Raw genomic sequence first — 14,533 nt, 5'->3', positions numbered from 1 at the left:
TGAATTGGGCAGAACCCTATAAATTAGAGATAAAACACATTATTTATAACATTTTCTCTCTTGTGTGTCACGTGAAAATCCCACATGAGCTAAGAGTTATGTCAAAACACAGCTTGTTGCCCACTACACGGTCACCCCGGGCTCCTCGGAGAACCATTATAAAGATTTATTGGATGAGAAAACCCACTTATCCAGCTAAAAATCTTGATTAAAATTTATAAATGTATTTAGGTCTCCGATATCACTTCGTGAGTGCAAGTTATTAACTATTCGATGATCGGGTTTACTTACGCGTGTAAGGGTGCTAGCAAGGGGGAGTACCATATGACGTCGTGAGGTGGTCGAACTGTTTATATATGATTTATGGTTTGTTTTGGTGAGTTGATTGCAAGTGTTAGATGTCCATAAATTTATATGAGGGTATATGGTTAGTCAACCCGAACCGTACGCACAGATATGAATAAAGTGGCTTTCTTTTTGTATTAAGTTTGTTGCATGATAGGCAAAGTGATGTGATAAGTTATTAGTCTATATTATGGATCTGAGCTTGATGCATTGGTACTTTCATTTACGTGTTATGCCAAAAATGGCAAAAAGTTGTTTTTCGTAAAAATGTGAAGTTATGGTTTATGATTGATTAAAGTGGCGGAGCTGTTTTGCATCATGTTTATGTTGATGGAATGATGTCATATGATGTATGGAACATCACAGATGGATGTGGATGCCTCATGTGCATATGTATGCTGCTTTCCACCCTTCTAAGTTAAAAACTAGCTCTATGTGCTAGGGGGGTGAGGTGCAGCCATAATGTATCACTTATGCATGGTTGGGTATTGTCAAAATTGGATTTTAATTCATGTTTAGTTGTTGGTTGGACTTATTTTATGGGTTCATATTTTAAGGACCATATGTATGGACTCAGTTTGATTGCAGTGGATATGTCAAACTCCAAGTGTGGGAGTCGATTCACTATGGAATATGGTTTATGGTCCAAGGTTGAGATACCTCATGGATTATGATTGTGATTTATTATTATGGAAGCCAGTGTGTCTCTTGGATCTTTTTTGTGGATATGGTTAAACAGCCAAAATTTTTGCAGCCATGTTATGTGCCAAAGTTATGTTATGATTGGATTATGGTTTATGATTTTTGGACTGGGACATAAAGTGGTTTTGATGGTTCATAGTGGACATGTAAGGGTAGAGACCCTTTACAGTCTGACTTCTTGGAGAAGATTATTTGTGCATATGGAAGATGCTATTGTGTTTGGACTCATGTGTTATGTTTCTCATGGCAGCGTCGCTCCAAGACTAGGATCACCTACATCGCTTAGCCTTAGACAAAAGGGTTGATGACTTGGGGCTTTGCTCGATCGAGGGTGTTTCCTAGGTCTTCTTTTTTGTTAGGCTCATCTACACGGTTAGTGCGTCGAGGGTTGAATGACCTACGTGGCCAACACATTGGGGATCTTCCCTTTGCTTTGCCTAAACACCCGATGTTAGGCATTGAAGAGACATGGCGCATAAACTGGTATGGTTGGTGTTGATACCCTACCACCTGCTGGTATTTGGGATCATTTCAGAGCTCGGGTTCATGGAGTGAGGCGAAGCGGCCTTTAGGTTGGAGGTGTTCTAGCTCGCTCCCGGTGAAGTGAAATTCTCTTTGTCCATAGTAGAGCAAAAGTGGATGGGTGGGCCGATTGATCTCTGTTTCTTTTAGATGGATCATTTAAAGATTTTCTTTTGTCATTCTCATATGTCTCTGCACACTCTATTTCATCCTCCACTTTTCTCTCTCTCTCCCTATTCCCGCAATGCAGTGTACACTTATATTCACCCTCCACAATGTTATTTTCTTGAGTATACTTTCATTCATATCACCCATTTAGAGGTAGTACTAGTTGATAGGTGCCTTTGGATATAGTCTAGCTCATGGCCTAAACTCCTCCCCTATGCAAACGCTTCCGCAACTCTGGTATATATTGAAATTGTATATTTAAAATCGTGTTAAAGAGTAAATTGTGTATTTTGTACATAGACCCTTGGAAAGAGGTATCTCTCATATTTTTGTAGAGACAATGATAAAATTTTCCCTGTGTATACCCTTGAGACTTTATAAAAGCATTAAACTTATGATACCATTCTCGTGGCGCCTGCTTCAAACCATAAAGCCTTCTCTTAATTAAGCTCACACCAAATTTTCTTTTTCGCTCCAAGAAAACCCTCTAGTTGTTGCATGTAATTGTCTTAATGGATATTACCATGTAAGAACATTGTCTTAACATCCAAGTGGACCAAATCTATGTCCTCTTTGGCAATAAAAGAAAATACTACCCATAAGGTAGGAATCTTGGCAACCGGAAGAAAAAACTCATGAAAATATATGCTTGCTTCTACTTGAACCTTTGGAAACTTTGGCTTCCCATCATTGGGTATGATCTTCAACTTGTAGGCCCATTTACATAGCAAAGCATTCTTCCATTTGGTTAAAGGCACTAAGTCCCAAGTTTAATTTTTCTTCAAAAAATCCATCTCTGATTTCATAGCACTTTCTCACTTAAGCTTGGCATCATGTAACATAGCCTCCATAACAAAAGGGCCCACCACAATGTATCAAAACATTGTAATCTAGATTTGGAACAAACCTCTCAAGAAACCAAAAAATCCTTGCTAACCTTCTTGATGCATCGGGCTATGCATAAAGAATAAGCTTTCTCACTAGCATTTCACTACCACTACTCTCTTCATGGTCCGAGCTACTCAAAGCATCAATGTGTACACTTTTCTCATAGGTGGCATAATATCCTTAGATGTAACTCTTCTCACCTCAACCTACCTGGGAGGAGTTTTATGCATTTTCTTCTCATTGAATATCACATCACTGCTATAGATAATTTTACGAGAAATTTTATCCCACAAATGATAACCCACCTCACCACTTTCTCCATAGCCACTAAAAATGCACTTTGAAGACTTGGAGCCTAAGGTGGTATTAAATCACCCCTTTGGGAGATATCTGGGAGTGAGGGCTAATTGGGCGAACCTCGAAGATTCTCCGATTAAAGGGGAATGGCTCCTCTTCAGAGACTTTAATATGGTAGATGAGGGAAAGGACAGGACAAGCTCCTCAAGTTTCCTAGCAGGGTTGAAAAAAACTAAATGACTGATCTTGTGTGAGAAATGGGCTCTTGTGGATATGTGTGGAGATTGGACCATGAAACAGCACGCCGGGCTTTACTTACACAAGTCTGTAACATGCCGACACAACGTCTTGTCTTGACAAATGTTATTGTTCTCATCAAGCCGACTAAAATTCGTTGCTTCTTGAGATGAAGGTGGCCCCCCTTAATTTCTTGTTGGATCACTTGTCGATGTACATGAAGATTAGAAAAGTCAAAGGAGAAGGACATCACTCTAAAGGGTCAAAGAAGTTGCTTACCGCGGACCAACATCTCTAGAAAGACTCTGTCTTTAGAAGCCTGACCAAAAAAGCTTTGAGAAATCTCACTGTTGATTTTGATGAGGATAATCCTAAAGCTTGGGATAGCTTTGAGTTGTGGGACGGGTGTCTAACCTCACTCCTATCTTATTGCAGACATAGCGAGAACCATAAATAAATTGTCAATCCATGGGACGAAGCTGACTCAACTAGTGCATAAAGGCTACAAGACATTGTCAATCTCTTAGAAAACCACAAACAACTCGCATCTAGCTCAAGCTACACTCAAATGACTGAAATCACCAAAAGCCAATCGCTCATCAGCAAACAAATCACATCCGTTAAAGCATCAAATGTCATCCAAACGTAATGAAACTTCTAGGACATGTTTATAAGACCTAAGCACACATGCTTATTGTCTCAAATCCCACTTTAGGTCAAGTGAAAAAATCGCGATTATTAACAGCAGTGGATTTTTGACCTAGTCGTTTTCAACACAGAATGCATATAAATGCTTAGCAATGATGCCCCAATGTCCCGTCTATGCTTAGTCTTTTATTTTGAAGTGTATATTCCTAATTATGATGAAATTAGGCCGCGGGTCGACGACGCCAAAAGCTACAAAATACCGTGAAATGTTTACGTCAATGCGTAGAGCTCTTACTTGCGGTTGCAACGCAACTGCAATGTGACAACCGGGGAGGGAGTAGGAAGCGCGAGAAGGAGAGAAATGAGCGCCATTAGCTCACATTGTGTATTTCATTATACAAAACTTAATTAAATCTTTACGAAGTTGGCTTTTATACCTTAGCCAAGGTCTAAAATGTGTAATGTCCGGTGCCCAAGACCTTTGAGGCTCCACACTTATTGTATCTGCAACCTAGGTACACTGACTGACCTATGCTTTACACCTTGGAACTCTTATTGAGCCCGTAACACGTTACAATTATCATAATGGCTAAATAAATCGGAAAATTACAATACATGGCCATTTTGGAAAAATGTGAAAAGTGTGTAACTCCAATCTTCACTGCTTCTTCATATTCATCTTCGATGTGCATTCATAAGGCTTCGATCTTTAGCAGCTCTTGTTAATTGACGTCGGCTCAATTAACACTTTTCCAAGGGTATTAAAAAGGCAATGAAAAGTTGAAAAGTGAAGGCCCTAGAATGAAAAAGGCTCGCAAGGGGTGCCTGAAGCACCTTAAAGATGAATGGGATATGCTAACCACTAAGAAAAGGGAAGGGTCGGCCTCCGAAGTGTAGCACAAAAGGTGGCTAGAAGTTAAAGCGACTGTGATCAACAACTCAAGGAGGTTATGAAGGCATGCCTACCATCTGGAGAGACCTATCTTCAACCAGAGGCTGCCAATCAAGCGCAATTTTTTAGGGCCCTAAAAGTGAAGCGGAATTGGGACATTATTCAATCGCTCATAGATGGGAAAGGAAATGCAGTGCACGACCAAGATGAAATGGCTAAGCTGATGTTGGACTACTTAGGTCAAATCATAGGTCAACCAAAGGCCCACTCTCACAGGAAGTGGACAAAGCTAGAGCAACTCTTCTTGAGAGCATTAAGAAGACAATATCTCACACGGACGCCCACCGGCTAGAGAAGGTTTTTACTGAAGATGAATGTTCTTTAGCACTCCAAGCTCTAGGCAAGGAGAAGTCCCCTAGTTGGGATGGGATAATAACAAAGTTCTTTGAAGAATTTTGAAAGGATATTAAGGCGTGATCACAAGCATGGCTAACAAATCCCTTCTCAAAGGTGACTTGGATGCAAGCGTAAAAAGAGGCCTCATTAAACCAATTCCTAAACACATTTGCTGCTCCTAATTGAATATGATGTCAGTGCCTTATAAGATTATTGTCAAATCACCAAGCAACAGTGCATCCTCCTCCAGCTTGACTTGGACAAAGCCTATGACCGGATCACATGGTTCTTCATTGAAGATGCTATGAACTTTTTGGGATTTTGCCCACAAATATGTTGGTTGGTTCTCACCCTTAGCACTGAATCCATTCTAAGATTCTTTTTAACAATAGAAATATGTGTGATTTCGTAGTCAAAAGGTCAATCAAGTAAGGTTGTCCATTGGCTTGCTACTATTCGCTATTGGCTCTCACCCTTTGGTTATAATGCTTGAAGCTAGTCATCAGGAAGGGAATGGGGTCTAAGGGTGTCTCTTTATTTGCCATGGGATTAAAAATGAGATAATGGAAGGGGCAAATGGGTGGATGTCATGTGGACTAAAATGGTGGGTATGGCAGGGCCTAAAAGTAAGTGATCAAACTTGTACTCTTTTTTGAAATATATAGAGAAGATCTCTTATAAATTCAAAAACCTAAACTTTTCTCTAAAAAGCTGGGGTAAAAACCAATCCTTTCTCTCTCTAGTGGCTGCCAATTTCTTCCCCATCTCTCCTAAAAGGGGGTCCCTCCAAAAACGTGTTGATAATTCCCTCCCTCTCTCTCTTTTGTACCATGTCTCACTTCTCTTCACTCCACCTTGCAAGTTGCATCTCTTGCCTTAATGTCACTTTTCCCTCCCAGAAAGCTCTGCAGTAGAAGTTTGAGCCTCCTTTCTCTCCTCAAGCTTGATGCATTCTCCTCAAGCTTACCTCTTGATAAAGATCTCCATTGCTCTATGAACCTTACTACACACCCCGACCTAAAGATGAATATCTGCAGCATATCCTTCTGCTAGATCTTCCCTTTTTCTTTCCTCAAGAGGTTTCTAACTCCTTCTTTGTTAAGCTCTCTAGAGTGGACCTACTTCCCTCTATAGCTTCTCTACATCATCTTCCCAATTAATCCAACTTGCAGGTGGAATAGCATAGCAGTAAATGGCATTAACCATCTTTGTTTACCTTCTAATCTTGCTCTTTATACAACTGAGAACATGGATGTACATAGATTAATCATAAGTGTTTGTTTGCAGGTTGTGCTACTATTTCCCATGGTGTCATCAGGTACTCAATGACCTAGAAGTGTTCTTGACTCCATTTCATGCAACAATGTACAAGACGACAGTGGATGTAGGGTGACGATCGACTACAAATGATTGATATCGGTGACAATGCAGCCCAGCTCAAGAGGTGCACACAAGGTCTCAAGGAGACACATGGCTTCTCGGGCACACCACTGGAAGGGAAGAGACTAGCACCTTAGTCATCTTTGCGAGTATCTTAATCTCATATATACATTACCCAAGCAATACCTCTTTGTAATCAACGACAAGGTTGTTTGGTCCAAAAAAAACTTTTTATGTGAGAACATTGCATTTTTGTGATGTATTTTTGTAGAATCTTGTAATGGATGCAAATCTTGCTACCATTAATAAATATAGTGTGTTCCAATCTCGTTTCCGAGCGTATTTGTTCATTTTCAACTTGTTCAAGATTTTGAAATGTGCCATTGCATTGATTTGGAATGCGAATGCCTTCAACCTCAGTGTCTTTTGTTGCTTTGTCACATGATTTTGTTAAAAACTATAGTTTTAAGTTAATTTGACGTTAATTTTAAGTGCTTTTAAAAAAGTGACCTTGGGTATAGAAATCACTTTTTTTAGGTTTTTAAACTTCATTTCTCACATTCACAAAACTCTAACTCTAAGCTCTCTTGCCATCTTCTTCATGAACGAACCCATGGCAACGTTTTCTGATGCATTTCTTGCACAACTGGAAAAGGTCGGCCTTGCAGATCCATCACACGAACTAGTTGGTGTGTTTGAGGGGATGATCAACATGCAAGCCACTGCCAACCTGCATGCAGAGGAATTCAAAACTTTCTTGACCACATGGTGCAACACATGGAGGAATATGCCATAGTGTTCGAGGGATCCGACACGGCGCGGTTGCAGTGGATTACCTCAAACACCCCTATGCGGTCAACAAAAACTTTTGCTTTTGCTTGATGAGGTTTGTTAAAGGTCTCACTGAATGGGACTACAGGACAGAGGATAAGGATGACCTCATAGACTTGGGCATGGGGTGCATAGGCACCCAATTCATTTCTTGGGACATGGTTCTAGTCTTACTTGTGATTGAGGACATGTAGAAGGAAAAATCAAAGGGAAAGGGCAGCAAGAAACCCCCTGTGACCATTGTGGAGGAGTCAAATGAAGTTATCAAAGAGCTTTATGAGAAGATTGAAGCATCTATGGCACTCATCCTCTTGCAAGATCCCAGCTCCACTAAGGAGGAAGATCGGATGATAGAGGGAGATGAGGTGTTGGAGAAAGTCCCTAACCTCCAAATTCCCACTTTGCATGCAGTGGTGGGGAGGGTTGTTAATTTTTGCTCCTTGACAACATTGCTAAAACATTAGGACTCAGAGAACTTGATGAGTCTCTTTCAATGTTTGCTATCTATGCGGGCATGAAGGATCCAAGTGGAAAGGAAGAGATGGCCAAATTTCAAACTGACTTTGAAGACCAAAGTCTTCGAGCAAACCCTTCCTTCCTCTCAATGAAAACGAACAGAAGCTGGTGCAAATGGTGGCAACTACCCTAGGGGAGATAAAATCATGTGCCTCCTTTTATGAAAGCGTCCTAGAAAGCGCTTTCCATCTACACAAACCGTTGATTCCTATGGGTGCAGATGATCACTCCATCATCGACCTTACGAGGAAACATCTTGAAAACATGGATGTAGAAACTGAGATAAACAAATTTCAACCTAAATTATTGTCTATGTCTCCTTAAAACAAGTGTTAAATTCCTTTAAAATGATTGTCTATGTTCCCTTAAAACAAGTGTTAAAGTCCTTGCTGATCGCATACCATCAATGTTGATAAGTTCACAATGCAAACTAGAGGTTCTCGCAACATGCCCATGGGCAGTGATAGCTCCTTGTGGCACTACCTAAGCCGCTTGGGACCATCGATTCTTCGAGTTGTTCACACAAAGTTCTCCAAGCATGGTACTGCAAAGTTGTTCAAGTGCAAAGCATTAAGTGCCATCCTTGCCAAAGATTCCCTCACCCTTAACGCTAACAAATGCGTATTGGTGGATCGCGAGGCGGCCTTGTATACTTTTATAGTAGGCAAGAACCCTAGGTCAGATCTCTCCCACTAGGCCCTAAGCGTAGGTCAAGGGGTGACAAATCCAAATGAAATTGTAAAAACCCTTGGTATTAGGTCAGCCATTTTCCCTATACCCATAGATATAATTTGCAAAAAACTAACCAATCATGATGTAATTCCCAAAGCAATAAAGAATATTTTTGTCTTTTCTTCTGTATTTTGCCAACATTTTGTACTTCGAAAAAAAAATTATCTTCATTATCGCAACGCGTGCATGAAATGCCACCACAAAAACTCTCGATGGCCAGGGGGGACATACAAGTGTGGCAGGACGCCCACGATGCACAACGCCGCTCGATGAGGTTCGACGACGCAAAAGAAATCCATATGTGCCACGACGTGGATGGAGCAATTTTGACCTAGCACACGCACGCACGCATGCGCGCGCGCACGCACACACACACAGAGAGCATGCAAGGTCTTAGGTATATCTCTGCTTTCCTTCTACACTTGGGAGTCCCAACTACTCTAGTACACACTTTATAAGATCTGAAAAGAATCTGATGTTCAATCTCGACATTAGGGGAACCTCCTCCTCTCTGGGATTCGAGCTACCTGGTCAAAGCTGCTCCTTGCGTATCGTGGCACACAAGGATTTTTTTGCGATGTCGAATCCCATCAGGTTCCGCCGTGCATCATGGGTGGCCCACCACCCTTATACGGTCCCCCCATTGCTCAGTTTTGACAGAACTTCAAGGGCGATGTTTCCCAGGCGCCAAGAGTGTGTGATCGTGGTAGGGAGTTTAAGTTGAACAACTTGACATATACAAATACTGAAAGAACACAATGTGCATAATCAATGTTAAAAAATGCACAAATGGTAGAAATAAGGGTCCTTGATATTATATGAAAATATTACAAATCTCTTAAAGAGAGGTTATATAAGATGAACTAATTCTTATGTAGGCACCCTTCATTTTGCAAAGTGATTGCGAGGGAACCATGGCTACTAAATCCGCTAAGAGTTGCCACAATGTATCCAGTTGAGAACCGTGAGTGCTGAATTGACGACATCCTGTAGGGCCAATAAAGTAGCACGTCGTATCTTGGTTATAAAATCATTATATTCATCCATTATCTCTCTCTCACCACCCGAGAGAAGGCTGCTTTTGGTATGATCGGTGCAGTGCTTTCTTGATACTTCCGAATCTCCTGCAAAGCCATTGTTCCCGCCCTCCATCTCCATTTCTTTTGTGTTGTTGGCGGTGGTGGAGGAACTCGTTGCTTGGCCCATTGAAGAGTGTCATTTCTATGCTTTGTCCTCCTCTCCTGCAGGGCCCACTACTCTTTGGGTGTGATCTTGTCTTTCTTCTTCTTTGCACATTGTTTTGCTCTCTGGGTAATCTTCAAAGGCTTGGAGCCTCCCAACTTTTTCTTGTTGGGAAGCTCGGACTCTAATCTCTGCCACCTTATTCTTTGTCTTTGCCTCTGCCTCTGCTCGTGCTTGAAAATTAGTCAGATGGGCTCTCTCAACCTCGGCTCTCTTCCACTCCTCCTGCTCCCTTTGTCTTCTCTCTGCCTCCATCTTTCTGTGTGCTTCTCTATCAGCTTCCTCTTTCTTTTGTCTCTCTTCATTTCTCTCCAATCTCTTGGCTTCTCACACTTCTAAAACGTGATCACATGGTATTACCTTGATCACTTTTTGTTTGATCCGTGGCCAAATCTCCGCGATGTAGTTGTGGCGGTTGCTTGAGCTACAGATGTTGTGACAACAGGTAAAACCTGTTGATTTAGAAGCGAGCCTCCATATTCTTCTTCACTTGTTCTTGTTTCTCTTGTGGCTCTCTGTAGAGATGAGATTGGTGGGGGATCCGACAGAGGTGTGCGGTTGATATGATTTAATGGTGCTAGATCACCAAAAATGTGTCGCATGGTGGTTTGATCCTCTTGATTCGAAGGTTGGGAAGGTTGTTGGACATGTGGAGCGGGTTGTGGTGTTGGCTAATCCATGTGGTTGAGGTTTTCGATTTGAAGCGGTAAATTCAGCATGAGCTGCTGGTTGCAAATCTACTTTGGTGTGAGTGGTGGTGGTGGGATTGGTGTGCATAGTGGTTTGCTCTTATGTATCGTCTATGTGGTGTAAGATATGAGTGTGTGCTCTCAAGATGATCTCCTAGAACGTGCAAATGAGCAATGAACTACAAGTTGTGAGTTTTGACTTATATAGCCATTAAAGTTTCTTTTAAATTAAAAACTTAGTAAATCTTTAAAAAACTCTAAAGTAGATGAAAATTCATGCACGGAACCACTGTTTGTGCCGTCAAAAAATCACTTGACATTACAATGCATGTTTACAATAGAAACGGTCAGTGTCAAATATTTATCAATTTTTTGTCCAACGTCTGTCATTTTGTCGTCTTGTCTCCAACCATCATCAAAACCGATCTTTTGCACGTCGAAGCATGATACGATTGAGATCGCCTCACGTTAACCACTTTCGTTATTCTGCATGTTAGACTTTTTTACACTCTAGTCTTCTTCCGCTCTCTTCCCGCTAAAACTCTGTAGAACCAATTGAACATCTCATGTAGAGAATTGCTTCTCTTCCTTCCACCTCCATGACAGGTAATTTTGAAGTACATTGCTTTTGCTTGATAGTGTGAGCACTCCGTTCCTTGGCTACTCCAAATGCCTAATGAACCATAGGCGTCGAGAAAAAATGCACCATGTGCAAAAAGAATCTGGTAACAAAAAATATCATCAACAGACTGTCACAGGTAGTAATGTCCCACACTTTTTTCACACTTGAAACTCAGTGGGACTTTGGGAGTCATAATAGTCAAAAAGCAAATGCCTAGTGATAACTCCGACAAAATCATCAATCCGGAGAGAGCATCACCCGGCTAGGACAGGGGAACATCACAATGAAACGTGTGAGCGTCATCAGACACAATGAGTAAGAAGATTCAAGGGGTCCTTCTTTCATCATAGAGAAGAGCCATGGAAGGGTCTTTCTCTAATCAAACACACAATCCTAATTATTAATCACTTTGCACATAATTATGTGATTGAAATTACCTTCACATCAATCACCCTAGTCACAACTCTTAATCACACACACACACAAGCATGCAATTAACATGTCTACTTTGCATTAGTGTGGCAATTCCGATTCATCACTTCAATGCTACTATGCATGCACACACACTAATCACACACTTTCCGGAAAGAGAAAGAGAAGGCATAGCCTTCACACACCATGGCCAAGGGTGTGGATAGAAGAGATTAATTAAAAAGGGATTAGAGATCTAAAATCACACTAATACAATCCCACATACATATAATAAAAAGCAAAGAAGATTAATAAGAAAGAAAGTGCATTTTATTATTAGAAATCAAGAGCTACACGGGCATGGAAAGCCCATAAGCCTCATGACTATCGACTCTACAAAGAGGAGAGCTCACCCAAAAATGACTTATCATTTAGCATAGGGCTCTTTTATAAGCATGGATCTCAAGTCACTATGCATTACCATTGAATTAATCCCTTAACCTTAGTCTATACAAATTGGAACTCCTAAATGAGCGCAAGACCTTATACAATGTGTATAGGAAATATTGTGCACATCAATAGCACATCCCTAGCTTGGTACATAATCGGTGTAGCATGTGTTAGCCGCTACTAAGAATGCAGTGAGAGAATGTGAAAGTTTGCTTTTCTAGTAGGGAGAGGACTGAAAAGTGCTTCTTTTAATGAGATTTGAGAGAGAGAGAGAGAGAGAGAGAGAGAGAGAGAGAGAGAGGTTTATATATAAGAGAAAGAGAGAGAGAGGACAAAGGTGAAATACAGACAGTTTAAAATTCAAAAATGTATATTATAAAATTCATTTACTCGCCTCTCTTTTGGGTTAAAATTATTTATTTCCAAAAAGAAAATATAAAAATGACATTTTTTAAAAGCCCAACATAGGTCTTTTTGCCCACTCTTTTAGGCTTGGTCAAACTTGACTTAAGATTTAAGCATATCCTTGAACGACCAAATAAAGAGGCCTTCCTATAACTCATCACTTCCTAATGGCTATGAGAGGGAAAATTCACTTCCTAATGGCTAGGAGAGGGGAAATTCAAGGGCTTGCCTTACCCAATAATAATCAAGTCCTGGTGAAGCTCTATGCGGACGATTCCCTTTTATTTTTGAAAGCTTTCCCTCAGGTAATCAGGAAGGCCCTGGAAATTGTGCACACTTTTGCCACTATCTCAGGATCGAAGTGTAGAAATGAGAAGTCAAGAATGATCTCACTTTCAAAAAATGATCCGTTTATGTGGAGGAGAAATTTTGATAAAAGGAAAGATCTTCCGACACTTGGGAGCCCCATTGGGGTTGACATAACACACAAACAAAGACTCCATGCAGTGGGTTTTAGACAGAGTAAGGGGCAAGATGCGAAGGTTGGGGTATGTGTTACTTCCCTTTTCGAGCAGGATTAAAGTGATCAATTCGTTCATGCTCTCGTATATCGCCTTCACTTGACCGATCCTGAAAATGGCCAAGTGCAACTGGAAAGAATTCTTAAAACTAGTAAAAGATTCTTGTGGAAAAAGAACACAAAGGATTCGTTGCATTGGCAGTGGTCCAATGGGAGTCGATCGCTAGGCGAGTGGAGCAAGGAGGTATTGGGCTACTCAACCCTACTATTCATGCAGAAGCCAAATGTGCCAAATTTGTGGTATCATTCACCATGCAGAACCAGGCATGGGCTATTATGATGAAGGATATGATGGACAAGACTAAGCTTGACTCCCTGAGGGAGGCAATGGAAAGGGATAGAAGCTCATGACAAATTACTAGCCCCTCAATGGTCCACCTTGCCACTAGGTAGCACAAAAGGGGAGTTGATGCGGAAGTGTAACAAAGCAACGGAGGCCTTGGAATGGGGAGAGTTAAACAGATATTTTCAAAGTTCCATAACAAAATCGTTCCCTTGCCTACCCAAAGTAAGTGTCACACTCTTGAATCCATATTGGAGAAAAATTACCATAATGGTGAATAGCAAAGGTCTGGCCCATTTCTGAGATGTCAACAATAAGAGCTAGAAAGAAACAGACCAACCGGCTACCCAGTTTCACTTGAATGACATTGAAAGACTATTGGTGAGCAGGGCTATTGAAGGACTGGGAAAGCATGTGATGTCTTTTTGCGAGTCGAATCTCGAGTGAAAAACATGGATATGGCCCTAACACAGGCATTGCGGTAATCCACAAAGCAAGAGTATATACTACACTTTAACGTTCAAGACTGATTGGTTCTCCCCTCTTAGTAAACAATGGGGCTTGCAATGGCCTGAAGCAAAATGGGTGACGGTTACAAATAATATCTAGAATCCACAGTGGCCATCCTCGATGAAGATATACTTGTGGAAGGTGTTGTGGGGGGCTTTGCCGACATGAGTGAAGGTCTTGGCCAAAGGTATTGGGATAGGTGTTTGGGGTATAAAAAGGCAAGTGAGGACCTCTCTCACTTATTCAAGGGATATCCGACGATCTATGGCCTAGTAGGAAAGATATGCAAATGGGTCCAAAGGACCTAGAAGATAGGGTTCTACGATAATGATCTGCTTTTTGAGGGATGGTGATGAAAAGTCAAACGATACTGATCTCGCACAAATAGTTAAGTATTCCAAAATGACTGCACAATAGCGAGCTTCAAGGAGATTATCCGAGAAATCATAAAAATGATTTCTTCCCTTGGAAATAGAAGGAACTAGGACGACAAGAATCATTCTATTCCCTCCACCTTGATGGGTGATATTGGATGTTGGCTAGCCTAGGGATGCCCTTTGTAATTTGGAATGGTCAATAGATACCTCAAGGCTTGTTACGAGTTTGAGGATGCTTTGTACATTTCGTCAAGTATCTAATACATACACCCACTCAATTTGGTGGAGCAAAGGGAAAAAAAAAAAGAACAAATTGTCTCTACATGTTTTTCTCCATGGAGACTCGAGAGTGTTCTAAAGAGTCTCTGTTGATGTGCACACACACTGCACTCATTTGAGAACTGGACCGC

Source organism: Adiantum capillus-veneris, chromosome 12 (assembly GCF_014529385.1).
Source record: "Adiantum capillus-veneris isolate H3 chromosome 12, ASM1452938v2, whole genome shotgun sequence".
Classification (NCBI taxonomy): domain Eukaryota; kingdom Viridiplantae; phylum Streptophyta; class Polypodiopsida; order Polypodiales; family Pteridaceae; genus Adiantum; species Adiantum capillus-veneris.
This window is presented reverse-complemented; position numbering follows the sequence as displayed.